At 35.5% G+C, this 17,247-nt stretch overlaps 1 pseudogene; it reads right to left on the bottom strand.

The window, feature by feature from the left end:
- Positions 1-455: 455 nt before the first annotated feature.
- On the bottom strand, positions 456-1,121 carry LOC114086424 (GTP-binding protein Rit1 pseudogene; annotated as a pseudogene).
- Between the last annotated feature and the right edge of the window lie 16,126 nt (positions 1,122-17,247).

Below are 17,247 nucleotides of genomic sequence, written 5' to 3'. Positions count from 1 at the left end.
TTTTGTTCTGTGATAAGGAAGCACAGTATGAATAGAAGAGACTGAAGTCCTTCTCTGGGCCAGTCCCAGGAAACTGAAGTTGAAGGATGATGGGGAGTGTACAGCATAAAATTCCTCATGCAAAATTCATCAAACAAACATGGTGTACATATTCTCCTGGAGTATAAACAAATTACATCAATTATGAGCACCATAACCCCAAACAAAGCTATATCAAATTCTAATGGAACAATTTAAAATCAGACAGTGCATCACTGGGTTAATAAATCAGAAATCAACTAAGAGACAATACTTTAAATACCATATAATTGAAAACTCCATGCCCCCTTCATAGTTATTTTTAAAATAATGGTCAAAGCAGGAGAAAGGAGCAAGCACCAAGTTCACTAATGCAGGCTACTGGGCGGCTTTGATCAAGCACTGCGGTTCACAGATGAACACTTTACTTCTTCCTTTCAAGCTACCGAATCTTTGTTCTTCTGGAACAGGGATTTTATCTTCTTCCATATATTGCTTTTGGGTTTGGATTTTTTCTTTACGTCCAGCACTGCCTCCTTTTCTTTCCTTCGGATCTCCTGTACAAGTGTATGGAAGACATTATTAACGTAGCAGCGGTATGCAGCAGAGGTCTCAAAGAATGGACAGCTGAATTCCTGGGCCAGAGCCAATCCTTCTTCCTTGGTGACCTGTCTTAGCTGTTTTAGGTCAGACTTGTTTCCGACAAGAACCACAGGTGTATCGTTAGTATGTCCGACTTGATCAATAAGCTCTTTAAACTCCCGAACTGCATCGAAACTTTGGCGATCTGTGACAGAATAACAGATGATAAATCCTTCTCCTGCACTCAGGTAGCGATTCCGCAGGGCTGCAAACTCTGCCTGCCCGGTTGTATCCACAATGTCCAGATTGACAGGTTCGTCATCAACACGAACCCGTATTTTATAGCCGTCTTCAATGGTGGGGTCATGATCTTCTGGGAATTGGCGGCTGACGAACTGCATGGTCATGGCGCTCTTCCCCACACCTCCAGCACCCAGCATCACTAATTTGTACTCTCGAGTGACCCCTGCAGGGTTGCTAGGGTAGCAACCAACTGGGCGAGTTCCAGAAGCCATAGTCCTCTTGGGAAGTCCGGGTGACCCCCACGGAAAACCACCCTTCAGGGTGGGAAGGCGTTGGTCCGTTGCTGCGTTTACCCACTCTGTGCTCCTTGGCTCGCGGGTGGCTCCAGCGCTGACCTGTGACCCCTCCCGTCGCCGGGAGAGCTCCATGCCACAATACAATAGGGCTGGAGTATATAGATTAAATAATAATAGTAATAATAATAATAATAATAATAATAATAATAATAATAATAATAATACTGTGTGTAAGAAAATAAAGTTCACCCTGAGGTCACTATTTTGGTGACCATAGCCTTTCAGGCATCCCTTTATGCACACGCATATGCATGCATGATCTGTCATTGTTTATAGATGGAATCATACTATATGTCCAGATTTTTATAAATAGATTCTATCCTCTCCATTCCTACCCCCAGCGTCTACAACATCAGCATACCATGTTCCACAGTTGTCATTTTAACAACCTTGGATATTTCCTGTTTTTTCCATGCTTGTATATTGATTTTCCATTTTTGGACAGTTTTCCCATTCATACAGCAATACAGTACCATAGAGAATTGATTTGTGAGTGTGTGTGAATCTTACAAAATATTCTTCTTTCACGTTTCTTCTTTTTCATGATTGTCCTGGCAATTATTGAGCATTTCTCCATATGAATTATGAGAATTATCTAAATTAAAGACTTCTTGATAAGACTGTACTTTTGAATTTTATTTATTAAACTGGATTACCTTTTAATTTATCCATCACCTTGGAGACATAAGCAATTTCATCAGGATTATTTTTAATTGAATACTCTCAAAAAGTTTTGTGAGAAATGACTAACCTAAAATTAGAAGAGAAATCTTGTTATAGTCAGTTCATACAGTTTCATCTCTTTAAATTGCATATTTTATTTATTTTAACCAAAGTATTGAGCAATACAGTTTCTGTGGTTTCTTTTAAGACTCTAAAATTTATATAGGAAAAAGATTATAAATATAAGTGTGAAAATCTCTTTGCCCTTGGGTCTTAGAAAATGAGAACTATAGGTACTTCATGCCCTGCTATAAAAATGACAAAGTAATGTAGTGGTAGGATGACCTGGTTTTCGTTGGACTGAGGGATTTTCTGGGGCAGGGAATTGCATTGATAGTATGATTAGTTGGTTGCTATATCTGGTCTGGTGTTTTTTTTTTTTTTTTTTTTTTTTTTTTGCAGTACTGGGGCTCAAACCCCAGGCTTCACACATGCTAGGCAAGTGCTCTACTACTGAACTACATTCCCAGCCCTTGCAAATTTCTTTTAAAAAGAATACTTCTAAAATGTCCATGTTCTTACACACACATTCATTGAAGTTTCCGTTGTGGTCTTTAAATTTACCTTATTGATTACTCCCTGTCTTAAAAATCTTGCAAAGATTTTTGTTCAGTTAAGTAAATTTAAATGTTAAAGATAATTTGGGACTGGGGTTGTGGCTCAGTGGTAGAGCACTCCTCTAGCACATGTGAGGTGCTGGGTTTGATCCTCAGCACCGCATAAAAATAAATAAAATAAAAGCATCGTGTCCAACTACAACTAAAAAAATATTTTAAAAAATGTTAAAGATAATTTAACTGTATTGTAAATTTGATTTATATCACTTAAAATATTTTATTATGTATGTAAAGAAAAGGTTTCTCACATGTCAAACACAAAAATAAAGATAGCGTGATAAGAATATCAGTCTTAAAATTATGAATGTATTAAGATGAATAGCAAAGACATACACAAGGAGATAAAAATAGTTTATTGCTTTTGAAGATATTCCCATATATTCTGCAAAACTTATGTTTCCATAGAAGTCTTGTATTAGTCTTCTTGGGCTGCCATAATAAAATGTCAGAGACTCGGTCACTTAAAGAAGAGAAATTCATTTTCTCACAGTTCTGGATGTTCAAAGTCCAAAACTAGGGTAGTAGCATTGTCAGGTTCTGGAGAAGTTTCCCTTCCTAGCTTATAGATAACTGCCTTCTTGCTGTGTTTTTACATTAGGGAGTAAGAGATGTGGAATGAACAAGCTCTCTGGTGTACTAATCCATTATAAACCAAATTAAATTCTATAGGCCCCATCTGCAAATACCAATTCTCTAATTGAGAATTAGAGCTTCAACATATGAAAGGGGCACAATTCAGTCCATAAGAAATCTCATAAGAATCCTCACACAGATTTTGAGAAATTAGTGATTTCTTGCAGTTAGTTCAGCTTGATTAATAAATTGCTGAAAGGTCTCATGTCTGATTAATCTCTAAAAAACTATTCAATTTTCTGCAGTATATTTTAATATGACATTGTATTGCATATTGGATAACACAGTTTTCATGGAATAAAATACACTAAGATGACTGTATATAAAACTACACAGCCATCAGAAAATGAAGGGCTTTCAAGTCATCAGAATGCAAGTTATATTGCATTTTTATTGGCTTATAAAAATCCATAATGGACTTCAGTATAGTGTATTAAGCAGATGAATATATTTGGTCTTTGTAAAGTCATTTATTTTATGTAAATTTTTATTGTAATTTTCTCCTCAAACATCCATTGTATTGTTGTGTTCTTTGTGAGGTGGGGAGGATGTTAGCTAGTGTCACAAAATTTGCCACTAAACCACTGAATTGTGACAATGTCAACCTCTATATTCCCTATCTGTTATTCCAATATATAAGTGTAAGGCAGATAAAATGCTTTATGCACACAATATATTGTATGGGTTTGAGTGAAGATATGCACTAAAACTCATTATTTGAAGGATACTATGCTTATAAATATTAGCAAATAAAAGCAACAGAATATCTTGCTGATCTGAGATAACATAATCTGGATACTTGCTTCTAGATTTTATTTTTTCTTAAGTATATGACTATCATTATTCATCTCATGAATTTTACAGCCTATACCATGTCTAGGTCAGTTTATAGCTTAGTTTGTATAGATCTATTCTTGAGGTTTTTACCCTTGTTTGGAGGGAGATGGTTCTATTTATTTATTTGCATTTTTTTTGTTTATGGGGATAAAGTGATTGAATAAAAGATGATCTGAAATTCTCAGGGCTTAGAATGTTTTTATGATTTAACTGATTTTTCCATGGCTGTTTTCAACTATTCTAGCCATTAGTAGACAGATATTTGTATGGGGGAGATCTATGTGAAGATAGAACTAATTGGAGGTAGAGTGAACTGGTGATTATAGACAGAGAGAGGAAAAAAAAAAAACCACTTAATCCATGTGGGCAATTGACTATATTAGTATGCAAATTGTATCTGATGCTCTCATAAATAATGTGTTTATAGAAAAAAAACAGCCATTTGGTTTCAGTAAATGGTGGTACATGCAACACTTTTGTAGATGATTTGTGGGCCATAGAGGGGTGATGCTATTTCTCCTACTGAACACATATTGCTTTAACTGTGTATTCAAGAAAAGGTATAAATCATAAGTGCAAAGTAAGCAAAATGTAGCTACCAACATTTGTTTTAATTATGTGATATTGAAATATCTCCTCTTAATATTTTTCATGACTGATGGCTTGTAAAGCTACCACGGAAAATAAAATTGAGCATTATATATAATGTAATTATGAGCCTTCAGTCTTGCCTGTACTTGTAAGGTAATAAAGCATATTTGTATTACATTTTGATCTTATTTTATTCCTTTTGTGAATGTTAGCTTTTCTGTTGAAACTTATCCTAAATTGAGTTTAAGTTACATTCTGCAGTGTCAGGAAAATTGATAACGTTTATTTCTTAACACCCTGCGATATATGATCTTACTAACTCTGTATTAATATCACCAAAGAAGGGTAACAAAAGGGGCTTTTAGCTTTCACCTTTTGTTCAATAAATCAAACATAAATATGGCCTGCACATGGCTTTTTAGTGAACTCTGCCATTTTATTTGTCTTTTATCTTGAAGGTTTATTGCTTTACATGGCTTAAAGTGATTCAGGGTCTGAACTGTTTAATCTGGGATGTTTAGGTTATTGGTATCTTGACCAGTGTATGTGAGAAAGTCAGATGCTAAAACTTTCTGTTCATGCACAGTAGGTACAGTGTGTGCATTTCAATGATTCATTCCTTGGTGCATAAACTTTCATTACCCACTTGTTTTTGAAAATGTATTGTATTTCTAAATGACGATTTAAAATATTGGATCTTTTCTGATTATTCTGTCATACTCAAGCTCAAAAACTTACTGTAGACCATGTGTTAATTCTGTTTCCAGATTGTTTCATGGAAACTTCCAGGAAAAAGCCAAAATGGTAGTTAAGAACTTATCAATATCTACTAATTGTACCAAGATAATGATTGCTCTGCATAAAATTTTATAATTTTAATGTAAAATTCCTTTGTCATTTGCTTTTATGCCCTTTTAACACGACTGATTTAGTTTCTTATGGAAGAGAGGAATGGAATAATACAAGAATAAGTATAAGGCTGGACCTCAAAGGAAGAAAGAAAACTCATAATTATTAAATACTATTTTACACCAAACACTGTGATAAAAACCTGGATGTTTGTTTTGCACTTAAAATCTGGTTGAAATTGCATGAATATCACACAATCAGTATATTGAAAAACTTAAAATTATCATGTACTACATAGTATTGTGACTCTACACTGCTATAATAATAAAACACCAGAGTAAAATGATTTTTATAGGCATAAACATCATAAGTGTTCAGAGATGAGAACGATTGGCATGGCACTATGCTGGACAGGTATAAGACTGAGACTACAACTGACCAAAAGGGTGATAGTGATTTATGACTCTTGGTTTAGCACAGAGTTCAAAAACAATTTTACACATTTTTTTTTTTTTGCGTGTACCATGGAGTAAATTTAGGGGCACTCAACTACTGAGCCATATCCTCAGGTCTATTGTGTATTTTATTTAGAGACAGGGTCTCACTGAGTTGCTTAGCGCCTCACTGTTGCTGAGGCTGGTTTTGAACTTGTGATCCTCCTGCCTTAGTTTCCAGAGCAGCTGGGATTTTAGGTGTGTGCCACCACACCCAGCACTTTCACACACTTTTCAAACTTATAACAACCATGTTGTACTCAGTTGAACCACTTATCTTTCAAAATGCGGCAAATGAAATTAGAAAGATGAAGTAAATATACCCTGAGAGAATGTGCTCCTATCCTCTGCTCCTACCGCATGGCATCATTTATCTCACAGGTCAGGTAGATCCTGCTATTTTTCTGTTTAAAATACTCTAATGGCTTTCAATCATACTTAAAATAAATCCAAATTCCTTTAGTACCTATAGAATTTGATCTTTTTCTCTCCTAGGATCCCACCTCATGTTACTCTCCTCTTCCTAATGACACCCTCACCACCCTTGACCTCCTTTAACTCCTTTAATAGATTCAGGGTTCTGAATGAGTTGTTTTGAGAGTAACTTTCATTTACTTCCATCCTTTCTCTGATACTAGCTAGCCCCCCCCCCCCCCCCCCCCCCCCCCCCCCCCGCTTTTTTTTGTGGCTGTTTAAGTGTCCCTATTTCAGTGGTTTGTGAGATTGATTCCTGCTCCAGGGCTAATGCAGAGTAATTGAAGCCAATTGTGATGGCCCCCTTCCTTTGTTATGTTGAACCAGGACCCCAGGCTCATGACAAGGAACACAAAGACCTTCATTGGTCACAAAGATGGAGTCAGCAATAGTCAGATGACCATATTAAAGCCAGTGATGTACAGGGAAAGCTTGTTGGAGGGAAATATTTTTATGTATTGCTTGTCAAATGGAACATCTCAGAGCAATGATCTCTTTTGTAGATTGCTTTGCAAAGCTGGGATTTTGGCAGACCTTGTGCCACCTGCTCAGAATTGAGGCCCATGCAGGCCAGGGTAAGAAGATCCAGGCTACTGAAATAGCCCACATCTATGCTTTCCTTTGGACTTCTACTCATATCAACCAAGATCCACCCTTCTTTTGTTTAAGCTCAGTTTTTGTTTTGTTTTATCTGATACTTCCAATTATAATCAATATTTCCTTTTCTTGGGATTCTCCCTCCCTTACTTGTTAAATGTCAACTTTCTTCTTGGCATTAAGGTCTCAATTCAAAGTCAAGCACAGTGGCACATGCCTGTAATCCCAGCGACTCAGGAGTCTGAGGCAGGACCATCACAGGTTCAAGATAGCTTCAGTAATTTAAGGAGAACAAGCACTGGTGGTGTAGCTGAGCAGTGGAGCACCCATGGGTTCAATGTCCAGTACCAAACAAACAAAAACTCATTTTAACTATTGTCTCATCAGAGGTGCCATCTCTGATTTGCAATCTAAAATTTGCAATCAGTATTAGTCACTCTATTTCTGTACTCTTTTATTTTCTTTATAGCCACTTATTACTACTTTGTTATTCATTAGTATATTTTCTAAATGTCTATCTCCTCACATTGATTTTATTTATACCAGAGCAGGAAGATTGTCATAACAATTACTGCTACATCTCCAGCAATTTGAATAGCACTTTTGTTCATAGATAGATGGTCACTATTTGTTGAATGCATGGATAAGTAGAAGAATTGAATCTCAAAGTCCCATACTTTTGCTCAAAATTCCATTCTCTTTTATTGCACTTGTCTGATTGGCAAGAAGGAGAATGGTAACCCCAGCAGAAAGAATAGCAAAAGACAAAGACAAATGAAGTACATTCCAGAGAAATGCTATCTACTTTTTTTTTAATTGACCAAAAACAGTCTAAACTGTGGGAGGCCATCCTCGCACGTGATTTGAGTTACCTCCTTTGCTGGGTGAGAGGCGCTTAGACAGCTGTGTTAGAGCCCTCCCCACCCTTTTCCAGGTCTGAGGGCTTGTCCGTGCAGAGGCGTGCCTGGCCACTGCCCTGAAGACTCAATTGTCGCCCCTGACCTTGGGATGCTGCCCCCCTTAACCTTCATTGGATGGGATTTTCCCTGGAAGTTTTTGTTCCCCAATAAAAGTACGCTCCCTGGTGTGTTCTCTCTCTTGCTAGTCTCTTCTGTAAACCTCGCCACCGCATTAGGTGGCTGGAGGCAGGAGCTTGGAGAAGCCATCCCCGAGCTGGTATTTAAAGGTAATGAGAGTCTTCTTGTCTTGTCTTCTTGTTGTCTCTTTAATTTAAAACTCCCTAGCAATTACTTATGAATGGAACCTTCTTTCATGAAGCCAGCGCTGGTTGCGTGGCAGACTAAACCAATACCAAAATATTTCAGTAAAAACATGAGTTTTCAAAATCTGAATTAAATGGATTTAAAATGTTAAAAGGCTAAAAACAGCATATGAATATTTAAACATTTATACATGGATATATACAAATTAAAATACATGTGTCTATTTACAACATACATATGTAAAGAAAGAAATGCAGGTCATAGTAGAGAGTGGGCATTCTGTAAATTCATGTTTGTTCTATGATTGTAATTGGCTTATGGCATTAAAATTTTTTATTTGTAATGAGTTGTAGAAGTTCAGATTCTACATACCATAGCCAAAGGAAAGAGTCAAGATTGGAAGAGCTTTGCCAATGGGAAGAAACCAGCAGATGGAAGGACCATTGGAACCCCAGGGAAGAGGTGAAGAGCATGTCAAGGATGAACCCCTTCTCCAGGATGGGCAAACCTCAACACTGTTTTACAATGAAGATGAGACAGGAGTCTCTGGACATCAGGGGAGTCAAAGGATAATTATTATATTGGCACTTTTTTTTTTTACTCAAAACAATGAATTAAATTTTCCAATACTATTGTTAATCATCTAACAAAGATGGACTTGGTAGAGTCAGTTTAGCATGGTGATTAAAGCCATGCCTTGATAAAAGAATTTTAAGAATAAATTTCTGCTCTACTAACTGTTGAAACTGTCACTCTACTTCTGTTGAAATTTGCTTGATATCTCTGTGCCTCAGAATCTTCATGTGAAAATGTGGCTAGTGAAACCTGCTGCATACAATTGTAAGAATTAAATGATTCAATATACATAACTGCTTTTCATATCATCTATGTTGATAGATCTATTTTTTAAAAATCTAATCTGTTACTGATATTTTGTAAAACATAATACAAAGAATTACTAGAAAAAGTAGAACAATGGAAAATGCTAGTCTTGATTTTCAAAATGCACAGAATCGAAAACAATTGCTTAGTTAAGTTACTATTAAAGCTTCTAAATAAATTTCTATATTTCACAGTGAACTTCAAACCACCACCCTTTGAGAAGCAGAATTTAAACAGTGCTTGGCATGTATATAACATATATTGCTGAAACTGTCCCAGGATTCCCCAATATTGTAGAACTTATCTCTGTAGACAAGTTCTAAAGGCACAATTGATAGGCTGCGAGAAGCATGAAAGGTGTTCAGAACCCTTCTATTTCCTGCCTTTCAGCAGAAATGCTCAACTCTGGTGATTTCCTTTTTTTAACTGTGGGTAGCCAGACTTTTTCAAATAGATACATTAAATAACAAACAGACTTTTGAGATATGGAGATATTTTTTTTTCACCAAAGGCATAGACAGAGATTTATTTAGAAAAGTAGATATACATTCAAGAGAGAATGGTGAGGGAGTAATCTCAAAAGAGAGAAACCTTTGAGGTGAAGAGCAAGGAACACCCACTCAAGGGAGAATGCCAGCTATCTCCAAAGAGACAGAGACAGAAACCCCTTGGTGTGGGGTTTCAATGTTCATAGAAGGCCCTGCTAGGGGGTGGATGAGGGGCGGACACAGGGTGGAGCTACACAATTTCACATTTGTTTTTCCTTTTTCCTTTCCCTCATTATACTAGGTCGTGGGTCAGGAGCTCAAATTTACAACTATGCTTTCTCTATCTTAATGGCTTATGGGCATTGCCGTTCGGATTCAGTATTGATCCCTTAATCTTAAGGATTGGTGAGGTGTAAATGTCTATCTTCTATGGCTGCTTCATACAGACTCTGCCTAGTCAGGAATCAAAGGCAAGGAGACATTTTTCACAGGTATTTTGCAGGCCTTGTATAGCTCTTCATGTTATTGTAATCCCTATAATTTATTTTTCAGGAAAGGTGCACTCAAATCTTAGGAAGATTGCATAAAATAAAATATAAAAAAATAGATACGTTAAATAAATAAATTTAACTCCTTTTTAATGGTATGACCTTGAATACCTCCTTACATCTATGTTATCTCATCTGTAATAAAGGCACAGTAACAATAATGATGCTTTCCCCAAAGGCTTATGATCAAGATTAACTGCTAAACACACTAATTTGTCTTAGAAAACAACTACAAGAAGAATATCTGGCATGAAGTAGATAGTTTAAGAATTCCCATCTTCTGAGAAGTATCTGTTCAGTTCCTTAGCCCATTTATTGATTGGGTTATTCATTTTTTGGTGTTTATTTATTTTTTTGAGTTCTTTATATATCCTAGAGATTAATCCTCTATCTAATATGCATGTGGTAAAAATTTGCTCCCCAAATGTAGGCTCTCTCTTCACCTCTCTGATTATTTTATTTGCTGAGAAAAAAGATTTTCAGTTTGAATCCATCCATTTATTGATTCTTGATTTTATTTCTTGTGCTATAGGAGTCTTGTTAAGGAAGTCAGGGCCTAATCTGATATGATGGAGATTTGGTCCTACTTTTTCTTCTGTTAGGCACAGGCTCTCTGGTCTAATTACTAGGTGAGAGATAGGAGCTTAATTTCATTTTGCTGCATATGGATTTCCAGTTTTACCAGCACCATTTGTTGGAGAGGATATCCTTTCTCTAATTTATATTTTTTGGCACCTTTGTCTAGTATAAGATAACGGTATTTATGTGGGTTTGTCTCTATGTCTTTTATTTTGTACCATTAGTCCAATTGTCGTTTTTGTGCCAATACCATGCTGTTTTTGTTACTATTACTCTGTAGTATAGTTTAAGGTGTGGTATAGTGATGCCACCTGCTTCAGTCTTCTTGCTAAGAATTGCTTTGACTATTCTGGGTCTCTTATTTTTTTTCTGGTAAATGTCATGACTGCTTTTTCTATGTCTATGAAGAATGCCATTGGTATTTTGATTGAAATTGCATTAAATCTGTATATTGCTTTTGGTGTTATGGTTATTTGGACAATATTAATTCTACCTATCCAAGAACAAGGTACATCTTTCCATCTTCTAAGGTATTCTTTAAATTCCTTTTTTAGCATTCTGTAATTTTCATTGTAGAGGTCTTTTACCTCTTTGATTAATTTGAGTCAATCAACAAATACATGAAAAATGTCCAATCTTTCTAGCAATTAGAGAAATGCAAATCAAAATTACTCTAAGATTCTATCTCACTTCAGTCAGAATAGCACTATTAAGACTACAGACAACAATAAGTATTGGTAAGGATGTCGGGGAAAAAAGGCACACTCATACATTGTTGGTGGGACTGCAAATTGGTGCAACCAATCTGGAAAGCTGTATGAAGATTCCTTGGAAAACTTGAAATTGAACCACCATTTGACCCAGCTATCCCAATCCTTGGTTTATATCCAAAGGACTTAAAAATAGCAAACTACAGTGATGTAGCTATATTAATGTGTATATCAGCACAATTCACAATAGCTAAATTGTGGAACCAAACTAGATGCCCTTCAACAGATGAATGGATAAAGAAGCTGTGGTATGTGTGTGTGTGTGTGTGTGTGTGTGTATACACACACACACACACACACACACAATGGAATATTACTCAGTATTAAAAGAGAATAAAATCATGACATTTGCAGGTAAATGGATCGAGTTAGAGAATATCATACTGAGTAAAGTAAGCCAATCCCCCAAAACCAAAGGTCAAAAATTTTCTCTGATAGGTGGATACTGATCCTTAATGGGGTTGGAGGGAGAGCATGGGAGGAATGAAGGAACCTTTAGATAGGTAAAAGGAGAGGGAGAGCAAAGGAGTGTGTATGGAGGTAGGAAAGATAGTGGAATGAGATGGACATCATTATCCTGAGTACATGTGTGAAGACACGAATGGTGTGACTCTGTGTACAGCCAGAGAAATGAAAACTTGTGCTCCATTTGTGTACTATGAATTGAAATGTATTCTGCTGTCATGTATAACAAATTAGAACAAATAAATAAATTCAAGGAAAAACAATGCCCAGCCCACGAACAAAGGAAATCCAAAGATCATTTCTGATCAATCAAAACCTCTTCACAGATTTCAAAGGTTTATGAAGCGGTATTGAATTCTCAAACCAATCTCAAATCGATAAAATTAATTGGAAACTCTCATATTCTTCAAAATCAGCCAAACAACATCATTGTTGAAATGAAGAGACAACCCAGAGTGACCTGGTGGTTTAAAGTGAGGGGATTTAGCAAGTGGAACACACCAGAGGTGCAACGAGGACATAATCTGCACAGACACAGACAATACTAGAAGCCTGCTTCTTCATAGAGGACCGTGCAACAGCTACCTAAAGGTGAAAAAATCACATGGCAGAATTTTATTTAGGAGACATGGCTATCTTTCTTAAAACCTTCTGAAAGATGTAGACCTCTTTCTGAAAACCATATTTCTGTACTTTACTAAACCAGTCATAATGAATGTTTTAAATGCATATAGAATGCATTCTTACAATTTCACTAATTTAAAGTTTATAATAGAGAAATATAGCTTAACTTCAAAGAACATACAATGTGATAGGAGAAACACATTAAATTAAATTAAGCATCAAGACTGCACTAGATTTTAGTAGCAATTCTAAGATAAGTGTAATTGATATAAAACAGTACAAAATTAATAGCCATTAAGTGGTACAGCTACTAGGAAACTGTAAAGATCACCTTAGGCCATGGTGAATGGGACAGCAGTTACATTATGGCTGTTAAACAGCCTGTGAATTTTATTTTATTCAGTAAGATTAAAGTTGTACAAATACATGCACATGTACATCTATACAGCTCCACTTCCCCACACATCCTAAACTACAGTGGAACCACAAATACAGAATGCTTTTGTCAAATACTTCTATCAGGTATTTATGGCTTTCATATTTTAATAAAGCCAGAAACATGGTAAAGAATGGAATGTTTCAAATTACCATCATTGTAATAACAATTTTCATAGAACATATATTTTAAAGTTTTTAAAGTAGAAATTTTAATTATTTTATTAATTTTTTGATCATTGGGCTTGAACCCAGGGCACTTTACTACTGAGCTACACTCCAAGTTCTTTCTATTTTATTTTTTAGTTTGAGACAGGATCTTGCTAAGTTGCTTAGGGCCTCAATAAGTTGTTCAGTCTGACCTCAAACTTGTGATGTTCCTGCCTCACCTTCCTGAGGCAACTGGGATTACAAGTGTGTGACATCCTGTCCTTCAAAAGTGAAAAATTTTATAAGGATAATAGAAGTAAAGCCTGAAATTAGGAGAATTAATACCACTTAAGACTTACATTATACAATTCTTACAGTTGGCAACATAGAATGTGTTCTTATTTCAAGTTATTCAGTGCTTGCCTTTGGATATTTTAGTGTTAACAATATAACAAGTAAAGACAAATCATTTCGTCCCACATAATGCTAACGAGCAACTGACTGGCAAAGTTTATATTCATGTTTTTGTGAGCTGTCAATTCAAAAAAGAAATTAGTTATGGGCTCTGATGTATTCATGAGTATAATTTGGCTATTAAAACCATGGTATCTTTCTACATCTACCAGCTCTAATAACAAGCTTTACAGAATTGTTAAGCCATCCTAACTTAAAAAATGCCTTTTAATGTGAAATTTGAAATTTACTTGAGCTACATTTACAATATTTCAAAGGCAAACTAATTCTTATGGAAACATTGGGCATAGTCTGATTGACCTCAGAATTGACACTCAGCAGTGTAGATGTACAATTTAATCTTACTTTGAAAGAGAAAGATCTTTGAAAAGTTTAGTTAATGTTAAATTTAGCACCTTTTCAGATTTGAAGCCCATCAGAATGTCAACATTTTCTTGCTTCCAATTCTCTTCAACCTAATGTCTAAGTGTGGCATTAATTAAACCTTTGTTATTTATCCAGTCAATCTATGGACTGCTTAAGTTTGAGGCTACCTAATTAGTCGGTTTTCATGGTTTTCTATGACAAGCATGAAGACCATGGTATTCCATTAAACTTATGACTTGTTACCACCATGTGATTAGAATGGTAGTTTATTTTACTGACAAAAAGCAGCAAACCATTTATATAAAACGTTGTCCCAAGAACTTAATTGAAAAGCCAGTAATTTGAAGTAGCACATTTTGTCTTTTACAATGATTTCTCACTAGGACCTGACTTCCACTGAAGTTACATGAAGACATTAGCTAAATCTTTTGGCAGTACAGATGTAATTAAACATGTTTTTATATAAGATGTATTTATACAGAAGACCAAGCATAGCATGAGAAAACATATTCCTTTATTTATTTTATATTTGTTCTAAATAATTATATATGAGAATAGAATGCATTTTGACACATCATACATATATGGAGTATAACTTATCATTCTGCTGATTGTGCATGATGTAGAATCACACTGGTCATGCAATCATATATGTAATAGGGTAATAATGTTTGATTCATTCTACTATCCTTCCTAACTCAACAGCCCCTCCTTAACCCCACTCTGCCTAATTCAAAGTAAATATATTCTTCTCTTGCCCCCCACCCCTTATTGTGAATTAACATCCACATACCAGAGAAACTATTTAGCCTTTATTTTCTTGAGATTGGCTAATTTTGCTTAGCATGATATTCTCCAGCTCCATGCATTTACCTGACATAATTTCATTCTTCTTTAAGGCTGAGTAATATGCCATTGTGTGTGTGTGTGTGTGTGTGTGTGTGTGTATTTATCTCACATTTTCTTTATCCAGTCATCTGTTGAAGAGCATCTAGGTTTGTTCCATAGTTTAGCTATTGTGAATTGAGTTGCTATAAACATTGATGTGGCTGCGTCACTGTAGTATACTGATTTTAAGTCCTTTGGTTATAAAACAAGGGGTGAGACAGCTGGTCCCAATGGTGGTTCCATTCTAAGTTTTCTAAGGAATCTCCATACTGCTTTCCATAATGGTTGCACCAATTTGCAGTGTATGAGTATATCTTTTGCCCCGATTCAACATTTATTGTTGCTTGTATTTTTGATAACTGTCCTTCTGACTGGAATGAGATAAAATCTTAGAGTAGTTTTGATTTTCATTTCTCTAATTGCTAGAGATGTTGAACATTTTTTTCATATATTTAATTGATTGATTGTGTTTCTTCTCATAAAGTGTCTGTTCAGTTCCTTAACCCATTTATTGAGTGGATTATTTGTTTTTTTGGTCAAACTTTTGAGTTCTTTATGTGCCCTAGAGATTAGTGCTCTAAGGTATGTGTGGTAAAGATATTCTCCCTTTCTGTAGGAGCTCTCTTCACATTCTTGATTATTTCCTTTGATGAGAAGAAACTTTTTAATACAAATCCATTCCATTTATTGATTCTTGATTTTATTTCTTGTGCTTTAGGAGTCTTCTTAAGGAAGTCAGGAACTAATCCAACGTGATGAAAATCTGGGCCTACTTTGTCTTCTATTAAGTGCAGGGTCTATGGTCTAATTCCTAGGTCCTTGATCCACTTTGAGTTGAGTTTTGTGCATGGTGAGAAATACAGATTTAATTTCATTTTGCTACTTAAGGATTTCTAATATTCCCAGTACCATTTGTTGAAGAGGCTATTCTTTTTTCCAATGAATGTTTTTGGCACCTTTGTCTAGTGTGAGATAACTGTTATTTATGTTGATTTGTCTCTTTGTCTTCTATTTTGTATCATTGGTCTAATTGTCTGCTTTTGTGCCAATATCATGCTGTTTTTGTTACTTTGGTTCTGAGTAGTTTAAGGTCTGGTATTGTGATGCCCCTTTTTCCAAAGAATTTCATGATTGCTTTTTCTAGTTCTATGAAGAATGTCATTGGGAGGGTAATAGGAATTGCATTAAGTCTGTATAACACTTTAGGTAATATGGCCATTTTGACGATATTAATTCTGCCTATCCAAGAGCGTGGGATATTTTTCCATCTTCTAAGGTTTTCTTCAACTTCTTTCTTTTTTTTTATTGGTTGTTCAAAACATTACAAAGCTCTTGACATATCATATTTCATACATTTGATTCAAGTGGGTTATGAACTCCCATTTTTACCCCGTATACAGATTGCAGAATCACATCAGTTAGACATCCACGTTTTTACATAGTGCCATACTAGTGACTGTTGTATTCTGCTACCTTTCCTATCCTCTACTATCCCCCCTCCCCTCCCCTCCCATCTTCTCTCTCTACCCCATCTACTGTAATTCATTTCTCTCCCTTGTTTTTTTCCCCTTTCCCCTCACATCCTCTTGTATGTAATTTTGTATAACAATAAGGGTCTCCTTCCATTTCCATGCAATTTCCCTTCTCTCTCCCTTTCCCTCCCACCTCTTGTTCCTGTTTAATGTTAATCTTTTTCTCATGCTCTTCCTCCCTGCTCTGTTCTTAGCTGCTCTCCTTATATCAAAGAAGACATTTGGCATTTGTTTTTTAGGGATTGGCTAGCTTCACTTAGCATAATCTGCTTAGTGTTCTGTAGTTTTCATTGTAGAGGTCTCTCACTTTTTTTTTTTTGCTAGATTGATTCTCAAGTTGTTTTTTTTTTTTTTTTTTTTTTTTTGAGGCTTTTGTGATTGGAGTAGTTTTTTCTAATTTCTCTTTCAGAGGATTCATCACTGAGGTACAGGAATCCATTTGATTTATGGGTATTGATTTTATATCCTGCTATTTTGATGAATTCATTCATTAGTTCTAGAAGGTTTCTGTTAGAATTTTTTTATCTTCTAAATATAGAATCATGACATCAGCAAATCTTGATAGTTTGAATTCTTCTTTTCTTATTCCCTTAAATTTCTTTTGTCTGTTTAATTGCTCTGGCTAGAATTTCAAGGACTATGTTGAACAGAGTGGTGAAAGAGGGCATCCCTGTCTTATTCCATTTTTAAGAGGAAATGCTTTTATTTTTCTCCATTTAGAATGATGTTGGCCTTGGGTTTAGCATACATAGTTGCATTGTTAGGGTATGTCTTTACTATCCCTAGTTTTTCTAGTGTTTTGAACATAA

This window comes from Marmota flaviventris, chromosome 5, assembly GCF_047511675.1.
Source record: "Marmota flaviventris isolate mMarFla1 chromosome 5, mMarFla1.hap1, whole genome shotgun sequence".
Lineage (NCBI taxonomy): Eukaryota > Metazoa > Chordata > Mammalia > Rodentia > Sciuridae > Marmota > Marmota flaviventris.
The sequence above is the reverse complement of the archived record's forward strand: the minus strand, read 5'-3'. Positions and strand labels throughout refer to the sequence as shown.